Source organism: Neopsephotus bourkii, unplaced genomic scaffold (genome assembly GCF_033783945.1).
Source record: "Neopsephotus bourkii isolate Nb327-2 ecotype Australia unplaced genomic scaffold, CSIRO-AGI_Nbou_v1 NB_1373, whole genome shotgun sequence".
Lineage (NCBI taxonomy): Eukaryota > Metazoa > Chordata > Aves > Psittaciformes > Psittacidae > Neopsephotus > Neopsephotus bourkii.
The window spans coordinates 4951350-4966748 of record NW_026901852.1 but is presented as its reverse complement, the minus strand read 5'-3'; the positions used below and the strand labels follow the sequence as shown (position 1 = coordinate 4966748).

The 15399-nt window shown below is 44.2% G+C and overlaps 1 protein-coding gene across 1 annotated transcript in view; it reads right to left on the bottom strand.

The window, feature by feature from the left end:
• Positions 1 to 11051, bottom strand: part of SOCS5 (suppressor of cytokine signaling 5) — a 33658-nt gene extending 22607 nt beyond the window's left edge. Inside the window, exon 1 of the mRNA XM_061367224.1 lies at positions 10791 to 11051. The gene's annotated coding sequence lies outside the window, so the exon portion shown is untranslated. The remainder of the gene's footprint in view (positions 1 to 10790) is intronic.
• Positions 11052 to 15399: the final 4348 nt, after the last annotated feature.

Here is a 15399-nt window from a genome sequence, read left to right as displayed (position 1 = left end):
AGAGAGGCATCAGCTGAATACTACCACAAGCTATTCCATGACTTAAGTACATCATCCTGCTGCCACATAGCACCATTCCTCCCTCCTCAGCCCATTCAGGACACCAAAGGGACGTGCATAAGCTAGCAAGGCAGAAGAGAAGAAATTCCTGTCATCCATGATATCAGCATATTCTTAAATCAACAACTGCTAAATTACTGTCTTCTCCAAACTCAGCATGACTTGAAAAAAGACAGGGTACCATGCTGAACCCAGGACACATGCTTTAGAGGTGGCAGCATCACTGTTGGCAGGAAGCTTGGAGGCAGTAGGCTTTAAAGATGCCTCGACATCAACTTGCTGTGAAAACTGAAGAGCTCCCACAGAAACTGCTATCTGTTTTACAAGTAAGCTGTACCCCAATAACTTTCTCACTAAATTAAATCAGTTTTATACTTCCTTGAGCAACACCTCACAGTAGATCTACAAATTGCCTAGGAAACAGTTTTGAAAACCTTACTAGCACCTACTCCTATGTTTGCCTTTGGCAGAGAAAAGGTTTTGACTCATTTTTATGTTCAATTAATCCACAGTCACATTCTACGCAGACTGCTGGAAAAACTCAACTTGCTGGAAATGGCAACTATAATTACTGACCCTCTTCAAGTCAGCCAACATTAAATTGCAAAGTAGATTTTTTGGCATTTGAGGCATAACTTAATGGTACAAAGAAAAGCAAGTCTGAGTCTAACAGAAGAAACCAAGCCCAACATTTGGGAGAACTCAGAAAATCGAATACAAGCAGCATATTTAAGTACAGGAAAGACTTGAGAACAGACCCTGAACGAGGCTAGCCTCTTTCTAGATTTATATTGTGTAACAACAAGGGCAAAACTATTTCTTTGCACATCTTTGCTGTATTAAACTTTAGTCTGCCAAAGCATTAATATTAAAAACATAATTTCATAGTAATGAACAAATAATAAGCCACAGTTGTATGGCATTTCATCTCCTACATAACAATAGTCTCTTTTCTCCACAATTTTCAGGTTTGCTTTACTCAGTCTTCTCTGGGATCATAAGGAAAGAAAAAAAACACCCCAGTCTTAGTGCCTCTGTATTCCTAAGGAAAACAGAAAATGCCACTGCAGGCATCCCATTAAGAAACTTGTGTGTAATTATACATACCTCTCTTCATGAAACTGGCAAATCAAGATTCTTCTCACTTATGACAGGCTTTGAAGCAACTACAGGGATGACATATTCCTCAACAATGCACAGATATAGTGTTAGCATGCCATGTTAACTTTACTAGCATTGAGGAGATTTGCTTTATAGAATCACAGGATGGTTTGGGTTGGAAGGGACCTTAAAGATCACCCAGTTCCCTGCCAGGGGCAGGGACACCTTCCACTACACTAGGTTGCTCTAAGCCCTGTCCAGCCTGGCCTTGAACATTGCCAGGGATGGGGCACAGTGTGGACAGAGTTCTGGTATAAAATTGATTAGTCTCTCATATGTGAACTAAAGTTAAGAACCTATTAGAGAATTCATGCATGGGCTATGTAGATCTCCTGCAGTCTTTGTTTCTACTGCTACACAGTCAAAATAAGGGAGTTATTTGCATAACTGAAAAGACTGTTTTATAAAATGGCAATTTTTGAGCCTATAAGCAAGAACTTACAGGACTAAGACTAAAGTCATTTGCATCTTAAGAATCATTTATGAAATAGATATAAACTGCAAATCTTCAGCTTATCCATTATCATCTATGATGCTCCGGGAGAGTATTTTCTACCCAAATAAACCAACTGTATTGCTGAAAACAGAGCTGTAAAGTTTCTCTGGAGCTCATTAGCAACAAGGATTTCCAAATGTCAGTTAAATATAGATAGCCTCAAAAAGACAACTGATGATACATTACTATGCTAATTTTTTCCATTCTTAAAATTCTTACCAAAACTCCTTGTAAAAAAAGCCAAAAAGCACTCGAGGAAAACAAAATGATCAGCAGATATGGGGAAGGGACAAATGAACACAAAGCAGGGCGATTTCAAACTTCCAGATCCCTGCAGAGTTGACCCCTAGAAGTTGCCTTCTAGACCTAGTGCTGGAAACAAGTGTAAGTTTAATTAACTTACAGGTCAGGTTTGCCTGAATCACATACATTTCTATGGTCCACTACAGAACAAAATGTTTTCCCTACACCACATGCCATACTGAATCTAAGTCCAAACCTTAATCTAAAACACAAGATGACTACTACTTTTTCAAACACAAATTACTCTGCTGGCCTGGACCTTAAGGCCCTAACCTCACTTACTCTGTTCACAACTCTTAGACAAACATCCAAATAGAAAACTTGTTCAATGCAAGCGGTTACCAGTCCTCCACACAAGCAACTCCGAGCTATAGATGAGTGCAATGACTTGACAGTTTTGAATTTTAGTCACATTCCTTCTGACAAAAACACTGAAAATCCTTTAACAGATGCTTCACTCCCAGAGGGGTTTGAGAGAACAAAACCATGTCATATGCATATAAGGACTAACAGTTCTACTAACAAAAATGCTAAATCCTCTAACAGATGCTTCAGACTCCAAGGAATTTGGGAGAACAAAACCATATCATCTGCACATGACAATTGACACTGGTCAACCTAGACTCGTGAGGCAAAGCAGTTTTCTCCCTTCTTACAGCACAACTGTTTCAGCATTATAATAATTAGAATTTCTGACAGGTTTCCAGATTTTTCTTTTTAGTTCCAGTAAAGGGAAACAGAAGATCAGCAGGTCAAGCTGAAAGAGTCCTTGTATATATTCAAACAAGTGTTGCTGAAATATAATGCAATGGGCGATAAGAATACCTCTATAATATAGATTACCGTGTGGATTTACTGAATTTGCAAACATTTTAACTGAAACACAAAAGCACCCTAACAGAAGTTATTTTGGACCTGTCATATTGGAGGACTGATTTCTAAGCTATCTTTATTATAACGAACAAAAGATCATTTTTATGCTTAAAGTGAGTAAATTAACAGGAATTAGGAAATCAGTATTTCTACATTTTTACCAGTGCACAATATGTTAACCTTCCAGAACGAAGATTTTTTCCAAAAGCCCATGTCACACATGCTCTTCTAAGACCAACTAAGTCACCAAATGACCCCACCAACAATTGCTATGTTATAATCCAAGGTGTGACATAACTTTGTTAATTGCCAAACCAGGCTATAAGCTAATAATATGAGCAAATACAAACAAGGAGACAATGCACACATCCTCTCCCGGAGTCAGTGCTCCGCAGTTCAGGGCCTTAAACCAGAGCTTGTACCTCTGCATTCTCCAGGATTAACAGAATTTTTAACCTCTTAATACTAATCTAAATTATTACGTATAGTTCGTCTTACATCTGTAAGAACCAGAAGCCCTGTTATCAAATTTCTTGCTTCCATAAATAAGGCATCCAAGTCTTAAGGACAACAGATTTGCAGAACTTGTTCAGTAGACAGGCCACATAACATTTTTGAAGATAAAGCTGGTCTGATACCTAAACTTGAAATCCAATTTACACCCAAATCTACCCAGCATCATGACAATCTGCGTTAAGGCCTTGACCTACTCATCCCATCACATACCCCAGCCCACCCTCTTACAGTGACACCAGCACCCAGAGTTAGTCTCTCTCAACAAGCCATCACCAACTAACCCAAGAGAAAAAAAGAAAGGAGAACATCATGGATTAAAAACAACTGATAGAGTAAAAAATGAGAAACTGACAGGGAATCTGGGGACCCCAAGTGCATAATAATTTAGGTACAATTTAGGATAGGTCAGACAGAAGTTTTATTAACTATGATCACAGTGAGAGAACATTGCTAGCACCTCTCCCAGTTCTCTGCCAAGTGGTCACAAAGACCCAACTTATATACTAAGTCAGAAAAAGGAAAAAAACAATCATTTCCATGTTAACAAGACCAGGGACGCATCCCTGGGTGGGATGGACTCCTTAAGTTCCTTGCTAAACAGCCACAATTCTGAGGAGGACCCAAGCAGCAAGTAACACGACAATATGGAGAGATGGTTTTGCTGGAGCCCATAGGAGTGGCACAGCCACATGGTATCATCCTGGCTCACAAGTGGAATGGTGGGAACAATCACAGACTGGTAGCTTACAGTTGAAAGCAATGTTCTTTTAGTAAAGATGAGAAGTCTGGCTAAGAGCTTAAGTATTAGTAATTTTAACAGCACAACTGTTTGACAGCTTAAGAATACATAGTTATTTTCCTCTTCCAAGCCACAAGTAAGACCAATATATAAGAAATGAGATCCACAAAGTCTAAAATACTGCAACACAAAAATGAATAGAAATTTGAACTTATTGGGCCAATTTTAAATTTAAAAAAGTGTTTAGGTAAAATTGCTGGTTTAAGTACTCATCTAGCACATCTGAAGTAATAAACTGCAAATCAATTTTAAAATGCTATTTGTATATTTAATTGAATTCCACTTTCTATCCAAGTGAAGTTTAACATTTGTTTAAAAAAAAGAAGCATGTAATTCATCATTCCCCAACAGAAATGTGAAAATTAAAGACCTAGGAAAACAAAGCATCAACTAAGCAGCATTAAGTGTTTAACCAAATCTATCACACAAAGAATTCAGTCAACTCAAGATTAAAGATAATTTGCAGCCTAACATTAATTCACTTTATCCATATGCTACTTCAAAAGAACAAGAGATCTCTTATTGCACTAGTGAAATGATTAAAATACCTCCTTCTTCACAGAGGCCAAACGTAAAAGCTCTCCAAAGTTTAGTAATGGGTATTTTTTTCCATAAGCGAGGCAGTCAGTAAATCAGACTCTGCTGCACATGCCTTATACTGCAAAACCAAAAACCTAAGGTAGAGAGGCACAGTATACAGGTAAGTATAACAGCAGATACACCCAAGCAGACAGAATTCAAGGCATCAGAAGCTCTGAGACATCTTGAAAATGGAAGTCTTGAGTTCAAGTTCTTTTCAAGAAACAGGGTACTTGCAGGTCTGCCTTATTAAACACATTCATCCTTAGCTAGCCAAGTCCCACAAACAAAATTATGTCAAACTGGCATAAACAATCACCACAACCTAAGATTTTGTTACTGCAGGCCAAATATTCTGAGAGATCCTCTCAGTCTTAATTCATTCAACTGCAGTCCTTGAGTCTCTACTAGCCTAATGGGAATCTGTAAAGGGTGCTAAGTGACAGCCTTTTTTATCCCAGAATTACAATTCTTAATCCTATGATTGACATTTGGGCCTTGCACAATGAGGCCCCAGTGATTTCATCTGGGAGCCAGGCTGACTGTTGCGTTATAGTCAGGATTCATTCTGTTCAACTGTTAACAGATTTAGTATTGCAGAAAAACTTTTTTCAGTCTTTTCTGCTGTACTTCAATTTTTAAACACTCTTTGAAATTTCACCTCGGTAAATGTACTCCAATCAGAAATTGCTGAAGCGCTTCCAAACACTAAGTTTCTATCTGTAAGAAACTGGTGCTCACTAGTGCAATATGTACTGAGACACAACAGTACTCTAAGAATGCCCCATGCATCTTCAGCAAGAGCGAGAATATTTTGTTTAAAACCTGGGGTTTATAAAGAGACCTTGTGCTCTGCACTGATTTTTTTCTTTGCTGCAGCAAAAAGAAAACTCCTGACCTCTTTGACTCTTCAACTAGAGTAGAGACCCCAGCTTTTACATGTAAGGACTACTGGTTTAAATGCTTCAGCTGATAACAGAGTACACAATCAAGTAGTATCCAGGTAGCCAGGAACACACCATATATGGCTACATAAAGAAAATACTTCAGAGTCCCCAAGAAGTATTACTTATCTGGGCAGCCTCCCCCTCCTTCTTATCCCAATCTTTCAAAGATAGGCTTTAAATGCTTTGCAGCTGTCCAGCATTAAGGCTGAAGAATTCAACAACCACGGCTGTGTAAAAGCACAGGGTGGAAAGAACAACTCCCATATTATCCAGGAATTCAGAACCAGCACAGATCTAGAAGAGGTTCCTGACTGCAAACTTCTTTAATAAAATCTGGGTAAGGTCCCAAAAGCAGATAAACCTGTAAAATTATTCTTTCTTCCCTTCCAGATGATTCTACAAAGGAATTTCTGTCACATAAACTAGTGCAGACCATGCCTAACTGCCTTGAGTTTTAGCCAACCTCTCCACAGCCAAAAATACCAACTACCACCACTGCACGCATTTTCTTACTGAGGTTTTTCAGGTGGTCTGCATAATCTTATACCCATGGAGTTAGTGAGCCATTTCGTATTTCCTGAAACTAAACTGCACATTAGATGATTCACCAATTAGTGTATTCATGAAGCTCTAAAAAGCAATCAAATTTTCATTTTTTGTGGAAAAACTTAAGAGATGTCCAGCTGTATGCATGGAGAGAGCATGTGGGCTTCTCTCCTTTATTTAACTTAACTAACAGCTATGTTAGCTGGTGAAAAATATTCAGTGTGTCAGAGTTAATTTATAGAGCTGACAAAGTATAAGGGCTCCAGAAGGTATAGCATACATTTACTAAATTTTAAATACAACATTTTAACTAGATATAGCTCAAAGATTAAAATAACTGTCCAACAACCAAACCACACAAACACGTAGCATTTCAGGGCGTTTCTTATTTAATGGAGCAACTGCACGTTTGCTTCAAACTAATGCACAGGTTCACAGTTTTGGAAAAGTTGATAATCCTTCTGACCCCAAACCCCATAAAGCAAAATACAAGGGGTTTTTTAACTAGGTAGACACCTTCAGAAGACAGCATGCACCTCAATGCAATGCAGGGCATGATGAGATGGAGGGGAGGCACAGGAAATTTCTCAACACAACCAAACCTTGTGGCCTTAATGAAGCCTCTAGGCATAAATACCACAACATAGCACTAACTGCTTATTTCCCCTTAAGGCTGAAGAAACCTACCAAACATAGCTCTTGGGCAAACCAGAGGCAAGGAAATAAGCCTGAAACAGACAGCTACTCAAGAATGATTTAACAAGCCAGCCTATTCCAATGTTTTGGAATAGGAATCAGTATTTTAGGAGTTTATGGTGAAGCCTTTACACCAAAACTTCTTTTATTCATTCTACAAAGTTAAGAATGTTCATTTTAGTGAAGAAAAAGGTATCTTGTTTAGATTTTAAATTTGCTTTCACTATTTGTAGCAGTGAATTAAACGTCACCACTTTAGATCAACCTACACTATGAAAGTTACATGGAGTCACCTGAATCCCATCTATCAAAAACAAAAAATCAAGCTATTTAGCAACAGGCTATTACAGAACAAGGTGGTTTACAACCATTAATAGAAATCATCACTATCTTTTGATTAGACCAAAATACATCTTAGTTCAAACACCATGAACACAATCAGAAAAAAGCATGATATACCATCTTGAGTTATGAGTCCATCAGGGAAACACATGAGTTGCCACACTGGGTTCAATGAATAGTCATCCCTCTAGAACCTTGCCACAGAATGACAGGTTCTACATGTTTTAAAGATTAAAAAACCACCCCAAACCTTTCTAAAAGAACACCATTACTTTTAATCCCTTCCATCTGTTCTGTTTCTTAGATGTACCTGCCATCATAAAAAGAGCAACAGAGGAGAAATTCTAGATAGCCCTCCAAGGACTAACCCAGCCATTTTTCCAATGCTCTCATATGTATGAAGTCATGTCAAGCTATTGCATGCTATCCAGCTGTCTGAATTCACCAGTTGGTTGTACTGCTAATGCAATTCTGAAATCAGAGTAGATGCAAGACATCTAAAAGACCAACTGGAACAATCCAAACACACTTAGCAGCTCAGTCCATCAGGTCCCAAAGTTTTGTTTTCCCTTCTTTGTAGTTTGCTTTGGACTGACAAAGAATGCACCCCAAAAACATAGCTAATTCACTCTGCCAGAGTTATTAATGCACAATACCCACAACAGAACAATTAAATACAGAACCATACAATAGAATCATAGAATAGTTAGGGTTGGAAAGGACCTTAAGATCATCTAGTTCCAACCCCTCTGCCACGGGCAGGGGCACCTCCCACTAAACCATGTCACCCAAGGCTACAGAATCATAGAATAGTTAGGGTTGGAAAGGACCTTAAATATATACATATATGTTCTGACAGAGACCTTACTGCTAAGGCTACTGCACTGATACCAGGCCCACTTGAATATCCTGGTTTTCAGATTGACAACCGAATGAAGTAGGAGGCTGTTAACTTGGAAAGTTGCCTTCATCCAGCATCTTTCTGTAGCAATCTCATTAACTGGGGATATTCAAGGTAACAGGGGTTATGTTCAGGCTGCATGACATCTTCAGCAGGAAGCCTTGAACAGCACAAACCTGCATGTCACAAGATGTTGAGGTGTGCGAACCACACCTCGAGATTTCCATGACTGTAACACAGTTTAACTATGAAATTGCCCTAATGTCATCTCTGCGCACACCTGTGGCCCATGTGAGATCTGAACCCAGAAGTTAAGAGACCTGAGTAAGGCAAACAACATCTGGGGGCTATGATGTACTCCATGGTCATTACCTAGTCACACAACCCCAACTTCCCTTCCTGAAATGGACTTATGAAAGGACATTCCATTCTCCTCGATAATTCATTGGACTCAAGCCTTCCGGCACCCATAAATTACAGTCTTCATGTTGCACAAATACACTCTGAAGGGTGGAATGGGACTAAAATTGCTGTTTCGTAAGAGTAGTGTATCTTGAAGTAAGAGCCCTAAACTAGAAAGTTAACCAGGTTCACAAGAAACAGTATCAGGCTTCTATACAATCCCATAATAAAGATAAAAGCACATTAAGACACTGATTCTGTAAAGGAGTTTAAGCTAAAGGGTCCAGCAACTGCACAATCTCTTTTCAGTATTGGGTCCTAGCTCACAATATTAACAAAATCAAAGTGAAACTACTCTAAAGTTACATTTTAAACACTAGTAAAGTATTTTCTGTGGTACCTGCAACCACACAAGGGTCTTTTTTTGCTATTCACCAAGAAGGAAACAAGAAAAAAGTGTCCCGAAATCCAACTGCTCATCTCTAAGGGAATTTTAAACTTAATTACACAAAAGATGTCAAGATAAAGTAAAAACTTGAGAAAACAGAACTCTCAAATGTCTTTAAAGCATGTTAAGTATTCAAACAGCCATGAAAATGCAATTTAGCCTCCTGCAGAGCATTTTAAAGCCAGCAAAAAGGCTCTCAACATTTTCACTCTCATCTTGATATCCAGTTCACCTGTCTGCTGAAAGGGACAGATTAAAGAGATAACCAGTCAACTTCTGTGCAAGTTTTTTTGGAGCATGTATTTTTAAATAAGGTTATATAAATACAAGCTTTAGTAGCACTTTTCCAGTCATATAATCTCCATGCAAATAGTTGAGTTGGGCTACATCTACCCCCAAAAAGTTTTCTTGTAATAGGAGTATACTGCACCAACAAAATCACCGCTGAAGTTGTTACCATTTGTACAAGATAGGCCATACCTTTACCAAACTTACAAACTACACTGGAATCAGCTTCAATGGGAAAGCAGAGTCAGTGTCTTGAGGGTTTGCATGGCATGGTCAGGGATCATACATCACACAGAATCACAGAATCAACCAGGTTAGAAAAGATTTTTCAAGTCCAACCCTTCCCCCAGGACTGCCAAGTCAACCCCTAACCTATGTCACTAAGGACAAATGATGGCATATGGCACCCCATATGATGCTCTGTCTAAAATGTATAGCTTACAATCATAGAAACGTTGCAGAAAACTTCAACAAGCTTAAGAGGAGACAGGAGGGGATAAAAGAGAGATAAAAGAGAAGCATTCTGCGAGTACTCAGGGAATGGAAATGTAACTATTGCACATGCTGTGTTCATAAGAATACATCAGGTGACACAAACCCAATGAAACAAACATTATCAGAGGCAGAAATGTATTCCACGGGATTAAGCTATTGTGATTCTGTGTAAGCATTGAATTACAAAGTTAACAGCAGCAGAAATAACACGATTTACTGCTTCTACAATTCCAAGAAACCATTCACAACTTCGAGTTAGATGCATATAGACTTTTATGAGTTTGATACCGAAACTTTTATGAGTGCTCACAGCCTGACGCTTGACGTGCCACCCTCCACAGAAGGGGTTAACAGTCGCTTCTGTGCCCCGAACACTCAAAGGGGCACTTTTACCAGGGTGATTTCTATACTGACAAACACCCGAGCAAGCTCGACTGGAAGAGCCACCCCCCCGCTCCTGCACCAGCTACCGAATTAACCTGGACGCCCAGGGGAACAGCGCTCAGGGCCGGGGCACCCCCACCGCCTGCCTCGGGGGGCCGGCACCGCACTGGAACAGCTCGAACCCCAACCCCCTGGGGCTCCGCTGCCAACGCCAGACTTAGCCTAGAGCTGCCTCTCTCAGGAGGGCACCGGGACCGAGCGGCGCTGCCCCTCGCCCCGGGCGGCCTCCTCCCTCACGGGCACCCCGGCCCGGCCAAGCCCCGAGGCGGCACTCCGCGGCCGAGCCCTCCTCCTCCCTTCCCCCGGCTCCTTCGGGCGCTGGCTGCCCTCGGCCGGGAGACGGCGGCAGCTCCCGCCGCGGAGCCGGGGCCGGGGCCGCGGCCTCGGCGGGCAGTAGCGGGGCCGGGGCTGCGGGGTAGGGAGCGGCCGCCTCTCGCCGCCGGGGGGCGAGCGGCGCAGGTCCCGTCCGCCGAGCCTGACCGGGAGGCACCTACCTCTGCGCCGCGGCGGGGACAGCGACGCCTCAGCGCCGTCCCGGCGGCCCCGACATCCTCCGGCGCCCCGCCCGGGCCCGCCGCCTGCCGCTCGGCGCGGACGGAGCAATCGACGGAGCCCCCTCCCCGGTCCCCCCTCCGCCGAATGGAAAATAGCTCCCCGGAGCGCAGCGAGCGGGAGCGACACCTCGCCAGCCAATGAGAGCGGGCCTGGCCCTCCGCAGAGCCAATGGGAGCGGCAGGCTGGCTGAGGCGGGGCATCGCCCAGCCTACCGGGCCGCGGCGCTGGGACTGACCCGCTACGATGTCTCCGGCTAGCCTCCATTGGCGACCATCTTGGAGTCGGGCACGATGCCCAATGTGGGAAGGGGCTCGCCGGCGGCCATTTTGGGTTCGGGCGCGGGGCGGGACTGGCGCAAGCGGCGGGGGCCGACGGGAGGAAGCGGCGGGCGGCGGGGCGGGGATTCGGTTTGGCCCGTCCCCGCCGTGTGCCGGTGGACGCGGGATCAGCAGCCGGGCCGAAGTTCACCCGTGACGCTCGGTGTCAGAATACGAACGGCAGTGGGGCAGGCCGGAGGCTGCCCGCAGGCGCCGGTTAAGCCGTGTACCCACCCGCACCCCGGCCTCCGGGGACCCCCCGGGACGGGCAATGCACCTTGGAAGGTCTGGAGGAGCGCTCGGAGCAGCCCCAGGGTGGGCTAACGGGGTGGCTGGCATAGTACGTACTATGGAGCTGCTCCTTGGATAACGCCACCAGCTGCCCCAGCGCTGGATAGGAAGTCAAATGGCTCCTTGTAAGCAGAAGGGACTAGATAATGCTTACAGAGACTTCTTAAGAGATGTGGGTATTGCTGAGAGCAGTGCCCTGTTAAAACAGCTCCCTCTTTTTCCTCCCTCTGTATAATGCGGAGCAAGCTCACTGCTCGGCTCCAGCACAGATGAAGTGTGTTTGATCACATCAGACAGAGGAATCAGTCGTTGCTGCACCAGTACAAAAAGACAACTTGGCATTGCAAGCAACAGAGCGTGACTTGTCTCTTCCTGCATGCAGCACATAAACTGGGATGCTGCGATCTGAGGGCGGATGGTTAGATGGGGAAAAAACAGTTGGATCACCAGGCTTGGAGGGTCAGGGTCAGTGGGCTGTACTCTGCTGGCAGTAGGGAGTGGAGTAGTGCAGGGGCCAGTCTGTTTGACACCCTTCTCAGTGACTTGAGGATGGGAGCGCATGCTGCTCGAGTTTGCAGGTAATGCCAGAGTGGGACAGTGGAAGGACAAGTGAAAGGGAATTCAACAAGTCCAGCACCTGGGAAGGGAGAGCCCTCTGCAATAGTACAGACTGGGGACTGATTTATAGGTGGGCTGGGGAGCAGCTTTGCAGGAAAGGACATGGGGTCTTGGTAGACAGCAGGCTGGCCACAAACCAGCACTGTATCCTGGCAGCAAAAGAGGCCAAGAGCATCATGGGCTGTACCACCAGGAATACAGCCAGCAGGCCTGCTTCTACTCAGCCACATGTAGAATAGTGTGTCCGGTTTTGGGTATCCAAATGCAGGGAAAACCCCAGCAGACTGTAGCAAGTTCAGTGGAGGCCACCAAGTTGTCCAGGGAAAGCTGCAGCACTTACCCTCTGAGGAGAGGCTGAGCTAACAGGCTTCATTTAGCTTGAGGAAGAGGCAGCTTCAGCATACTTTTGCATGCAGAACACAGCCTAGCATATACATTAGCAGCAAAAACCTCAAAGATGAAATAATACCCTGTATAAGCAATTCTGCACCTTGGAAGAGGATGAAAAATATAATGAAACATACATAATTGATGTTAGTTGCATTCAGAATGATACTGATGAGGCCAATGTGTGAATTTACATTTCTAGAACAGGGCAGCACTCATGAAGGATTCATGTGCACCCAGCACAGATGCAGCTAAATAGCCACTTGGCAGCCCTATGTAAACAGTGCAAGAAAGAATGAGCTCGCAAGTAGTAACAACAAGCAAAATAAATCCAGAGCCAGCAGAGCCAGGATCTAGTCAGTCTAACAGTTCAAGAGGGGGAAATGCGAAGTCCTGCGCTTGGGCAGCAACAACTGCAAGCCCCCGTACGTGCTAGGGACTGGCTAGAAAGCAGCTTTGTGGAGAAAGACCTGAGAGTCCTGGTGCACACCAAGCTGAACACGAGCCAGCCGTGTGCCCATGCTGCAGTGAAGGATAATGGTGGTGTGGGCTGCATGAGGAGGAGTGTGCCAGCAGGTCAAGGGAGGCGATCCTTCCCCTCTCCTTTGCCCTGGTGAGGCCACACCTGCAGCCCTGTGTCCAGTTGTGTGGTCTCCAGTACAAGAGAGAGGTGGAGCTACTGGAGAGAGTACAGCAGAGCACTGCTAAGATCACTGAGGGATTGAACCATTTCTCCTATGAAGAGAGACTGGAAGAGCTGGGACTGCTTAGCCTGAAGAAGAGAAGCCTCAGGGGATCTCATCAATGTATATAAATATCTGAAGGGAGGATGTGAAGAGGATGGAGTCAGACTCTTAACAATGCTGCCCAGTGACAGGACCAGAGGAAATGGGCACAGACTGAAACACAGGATGTTCTGCCTGAACAGCAGGAAACACTTCTTCATAGCGATGGTGACCAAGCACTGGAACAGGTTGCCAAAGAGACACTGTGGAGTCTCCATCCTTAGAGATACCCCAAAGCCATCTCAGCATGGTCCTGCGCAACCAGCTCTAGCTGATCCTGCCTGATCAGGGGAGGCTGGACAAGATGACCTCCAGGGGTCACTTCCAACCTCTGCTGTTCTGTGATTCTGTAACATTTAACATCACCACATCACCTAAGAATACTTATCTTTGTGCTGGGTTTGGCTGGGATAGGGTTAATTTTCTTCATAGTAGCTGGTATGGGGCTGTGTTTTGGATTTGTGTTGGAAACAGTGCTGATAACACAGGGATGTTTTCATTATTGCTGAGCAGTGCTTACACAAAGTCAAGGCCTTTTCTGTTCCTCAGCCCACCTCACCAGTGAGGAGCTGGGAGAGGACACAGCCAGGACAGCTGGCCCCAACTGACCCAAGGGATATTCCACACCATATGGCATCATGCTCAGCATGATTAAAAAGAAGGAATTGGGGCCTGTTTGGCATAGTGGTGTTTGTTTTCACAAGTAATGTTACGCATGATGGAGCCCTGCTCTCCTGGAGATGCTGAACACCTGCCTGCCAATGGGAAGTGGTGAATGAATTCCTTGTTTTGCTTTGCTTGTGTGCACAGCTTTTGCTTCACCAATTAAACTGTCTGTAACTCAACCCACAAGTTTTATCACTTTTACCTTTCTGATTCTGTCCCCATCCCAGCAGGGCCAGGGAGGGCAGTGAGCAAGCAGCTGTGTGGTGCTTAGTTGCCAGCTGGGGTTAAACCACAAGGATCTTTTCCAAGTCAGCAGTTACCCAGTGCTGACTCCACTGGTATAAAATTCCCTAAGTGAGTTTTTAACTTCAACTGGTAGGCTGTTTCTCTTTTCAATTCCTTCTGTAGCAAACTAGCATTCATTTTCATGCCTAGCATGTAGTAAATATTTTTATGCTAGATACTTACAAACTTCTCAGAACTATAAAGTTTTAGTAGCATAAACCCCCAGATGTGCTCTGTCTCTTACCCATAATGCAGATCCTCCTGATGCTTTCATTTTTGTCAGGGTTAAGGTTCAGCAAGTCGTCTTCATCTAATGCTACTTGGGCAAAGAACTAGTAACTGAAGAGGGCAATGATCTACTGCTTTGTTTTCACTACCATACGTTTCATTGTTGGGGATCTGTTGATAGGATGGAGGAAAAGAAACAAAATAGTCTGCTACTTGCTGTAACAAGAATAACATTTCCTAATACCAGCAGAGTTAAGTGTAACCAGAGTGCAGCAGGATGGCAGCTGTGCAACTGGTGATTACCATCCTCAGGCTTCACCAGCCTGACCCTCACAGCTGTGGGTTCTGGTTAGATTTTGGGAGGAAGCATTGGTGCAAGGGACCAACACTCAGGCTTCAAAGCGTGATGCTACTTGCTGTGGTATTTCTCTACTCGTGTTGGTATGGACATCTTAAAGAGCTGTATCAGTAAGATTCTGAGAAGGAAATGAGGAAACCAGGGGCCATTGTGGATGCTCCAGACTATGAGGCTGCAATGAGTCTATTAAAAGAAGTCAGATCACATCCTTTCTCAGGATGTGCACACACCCTTGAATGCAAAGCAATCCTCTGGGGAATCATCTGGGCAATCTCTTCATTCATATGGCAATTCATTTTCCTGATGGACGGCAACGATCCATTCATTCTGAGAGGACGAGGGGACACTGAGGAAACGGGGATTGGAAGAAGGTGAGCAGAGGCTGGAAAGTGAGCAGGCTGCTACCTCCCACATTGGCTTGCTTTCATCTTTCAATGTTTATTTCCCAGGCATGCTGCCAGCTCCTGTGTTTGCTGCCAACAATGCAGCGCAGCACTGTTGGGCATGCCGTGCACAGGGCCCTCAGCCTGCCACTCTGGGGTGACACTGCCCGCTTGCTGTGCTATCAGCCACCGTGGTTGCTTCACCAGCCCTGAGCTGCCACACTAACTGC